Genomic DNA, 4,621 nt, shown 5'->3' with positions numbered 1-4,621 from the left:
ATTGACAGAAAATTATGAAAACACAGAGAGAGACGAAAGATAGGTTATTTTAATCATTTAAATGTTTCTATTGGTCAAATATTTGGTGAAGCCTGGCTTCCCTTGGTAACCATGAATACACGCCACTGATAGATAGTGGCTGGGATCTCTGCACTATAGGTTTAGACGTGGAATGTTGATGATGATGATGATGATGATGATGACGATGATGATGATGATGACGATGATGATGATGATGATGATGATGACGACGACGACGACGATGATGATGATGACGATGATGATGATGATGATGATGATGATGTTGACGATGATGACGATGAGGATGAAACTGAGTGTGAGTCTGTTTGCCTGCCTGTCTGTCTATCTGTCTGTCGTCTGATTTGTAACCAGTCCTATCTCTGATACTGTAGCAGCCTACATGCATTATGGGGACTGTAGTACATCATGGTACAGATATGGATTACCTACATTATGGCTAATACAGTGTACAGTAGTAATAAACTAAAGAAAAAGACAACAACATATCAATGTACGGGCCTTTGTTTGTGTGTGTGTTTGTAGTGTGTTGGATAGTGCATGCAGTACATGCCTGTAGCTGCTGAGATACAACAAACATGTTATTATAATGAAACTCTTACAATAAAGATGATCCGTATCACCACAGTTAAGCCTCCATGTTTTATTACTACAAATAGTGTTGTGTTTTTTAAGCTGTAGGATATGCAGATCCTCTGTAGCTCAGCTGGTAGAGCACGGCGCTTGTAACGCCAAGGTAGTGGGTTCGATCCCCGGGACCACCCAAAAACAAAACAAATTTTATATATTTATATATATATTTTATATATAACATATTATATTATCATTATATGCCATAATGTAAAGAGGGAACAGATTCATGTAATTAGGTTACAGTATAACGGCTCATCAACCATTAATAGCCAATAAATAATGTAATATACAGTTAAAATGTATATTTTATTCTAAAATGATCTAGTACAGAATTAAATAGATCACTAATCATAATAGATCAGTAATCTAGAACACTAATCATAATAGATCAGTAATCTAGAACACCAATCATAATAGATCAGTAATCTAGAACACTAATCGTAATAGATCAGTAATATAGAACACTAATCATAATAGATCAGTAATCTAGAACACAAATCATAATAGATCAGGAATACAGAACACTAATCATAATAGATCAGTAATATAGAACACTAATCATAATAGATCAGTAATATAGAACACTAATCATAATAGATCAGTAATCTAGAACACTAATCATAATAGATCAGGAATATAGAACACTAATCATAATAGATCAGTAATATAGAACACTAATCATAATAGATCAGTAATATAGAACACTAATCATAATAGATCAGTAATATAGAACACTAATCATAATAGATCAGTAATCTAGAACACTAATCATAATAGATCAGTAATATAGAACACTAATCATAATAGATCAGTAATATAGAACACTATTCATAATAGATCAGTAATATAGAACACTAATCATAATAGATCAGTAATATAGAACACTAATCATAATAGATCAGTAATATAGAACACTAATCATAATAGATCAGTAATCTAGAACACTAATCATAATAGATCAGTAATATAGAACACTAATCATAATAGATCAGTAATATAGAACACTAATCATAATAGATCAGTAATCTAGAACACTAATCATAATAGATCAGTAATATAGAACACTAATCATAATAGATCAGTAATATAGAACACTAATCATAATAGATCAGTAATCTAGAACACTAATCATAATAGATCAGTAATATAGAACACTAATCATAATAGATCAGTAATCTACAACACTAATCATAATAGATCAGTAATATAGAACACTAATCATAATAGATCAGTAATCTAGAACACTAATCATAATAGATCAGTAATATAGAACACTAATCGTAATAGATCAGGAATCTAGAACACTAATCATAATAGATCAGTAATATAGAACACTAATCATAATAGATCAGTAATCTAGAACACTAATCATAATAGATCAGGAATATAGAACACTAATCATAGTAGATCAGTAATATAGAACACTAATCATAATAGATCAGTAATATAGAACACTAATCATAATAGATCAGGAATATAGAACACTAATCATAATAGATCAGGAATCTAGAACACTAATCATAATAGATCAGTAATATAGAACACTAATCATAATAGATCAATAATCTAGAACACTAATCATAATAGATCAGTAATGTAGAACACTAATCATAGTAGATCAGTAATATAGAACACTAATCATAATAGATCAGTAATCTAGAACACTAATCATAATAGATCAGTAATGTAGAACACTAATCATAATAGATCAGTAATGTAGAACACTAATCATAATAGATCAGTAATATAGAACACGAATCATAATAGATCAGTAATCTAGAACACGAATCATAATAGATCAGGAATATAGAACACTAATCATAATAGATCAGTAATCTAGAACACTAATCATAATAGATCAGTAATGTAGAACACTAATCATAATAGATCAGTAATGTAGAACACTAATCATAATAGATCAGTAATATAGAACACTAATCATAATAGATCAGTAATCTAGAACACTAATCATAATAGATCAGTAATATAGAACACTAATCATAATAGATCAGTAATCTAGAACACTAATCATAATAGATCAGGAATATAGAACACTAATCATAATAGATCAGTAATATAGAACACTAATCATAATAGATCAGTAATCTAGGACACTAATCATAATAGATCAGGAATATAGAACACTAATCATAATAGATCAGTAATATAGAACACTAATCATAATAGATCAGTAATATAGAACACTAATCATAATAGATCAGTAATATAGAACACTAATCATAATAGATCAGTAATCTAGAGCACTAATCATAATAGATCAGTAATATAGAACACTAATCATAATAGATCAGGAATCTAGAACACTAATCATAAAAGATTACTAGTCTCATTATGGACCCATATATAGCTCTGGTCTAGATATACTAGTCTCATTATGGACCCATATATAGCTCTGGTCTAGATATACTAGTCTCATTATGGACCCATATATAGCTCTGGTCTAGATATACTAGTCTCATTATAATAATAATAATAATAATAATATGCCATTTAGCAGACGCTTTTATCCAAAGCGACTTACAGTCATGCGTGCATACATTTTTGTGTATGGGTGGTCCCGGGGATCGAACCCACTACCTTGGCGTTACAAGCGCTGTGCTCTACCAGCTGAGCTACAGAGGACCACATCAGTAGACGACGTGAGACACATTTGTCAGAAGTACCGAAAGTAACAAAAATTCTAGTACCGAACCGTTTTTTCAGTTTCTAGTATCGAAAAAGTAATGACGTTTTTCGGTAAACCGTGCAATGCCGCAAGGGACAGAAACTGAGCATTAATTATTTTCCACCAGTGGCGGTCGGTGCCGTTTAAGACGAGGGAGGACGATTATTATTTTTTATTAACATAGCCTTATTTCTATTACAACATATTGGATGACTGTCATCAATATAGAACACTAATTATAATAGATCATAATAATCTCATTATGGACCCATATATAGTTCTGGTCTAGATATACTAGTCTCATTATGGACCTATATACAGCTTTGGTCTAGATATACTAGTCTCATTATGGACCCATATATAGCTCTGGTATAGATATACTAGTCTCATTATGGACCCATATATAGCTCTGGTCTAGATATACTAGTCTCATTATGGACCCATATATAGCTCTGGTATAGATATACTAGTCTCATTATGGACCCATATACAGCTCTGGTCTAGATATACTAGTCTCATTATGGACCCATATACAGCTCTGGTCTAGATATACTAGTCTCATTATGGACCCATATATAGCTCTGGTCTAGATATACTAGTCTCATTATGGACCCATATACAGCTCTGGTCTAGATATACTAGTCTCATTATGGACCAATATATAGCTCTGGTCTAGATATACTAGTCTCATTATGGACCCATATACAGCTCTGGTCTAGATATACTAGTCTCATTATGGACCCATATACAGCTCTGGTCTAGATATACTAGTCTCATTATGGACCTATATACAGCTCTGGTCTAGATATACTAGTCTCATTATGGACCAATATATAGCTCTGGTCTAGATATACTAGTCTCATTATGGACCCATATATAGCTCTGGTCTAGATATACTAGTCTCATTATGGACCCATATACAGCTCTGGTCTAGATATACTAGTCTCACTATGGACCCATATATACTCTGGTCTAGATATACTAGTCTCATTATGGACCTATATACAGCTCTGGTCTAGATATACTAGTCTCATTATGGACCTATATACAGCTCTGGTCTAGATATACTAGTCTCATTATGGACCCATATACAGCTCTGGTCTATATATACTAGTCTCATTATGGACCAATATATAGCTCTGGTCTAGATATACTAGTCGGCCAGCCAGCCAGCCAGCCAGCCAGGTGACTACAGGAGAGGGGTATGACCTCAGCCAAGCTGGGCAAAGATCAACCATTCAGCTGATGTAAGAGAGGGACACA

Source organism: Coregonus lavaretus, assembly GCF_964263955.1.
Source record: "Coregonus lavaretus genome assembly, contig: HAP1_SCAFFOLD_1952, whole genome shotgun sequence".
Taxonomy (NCBI): domain Eukaryota; kingdom Metazoa; phylum Chordata; class Actinopteri; order Salmoniformes; family Salmonidae; genus Coregonus; species Coregonus lavaretus.
Note: the sequence above shows the minus strand (reverse complement) of the source record.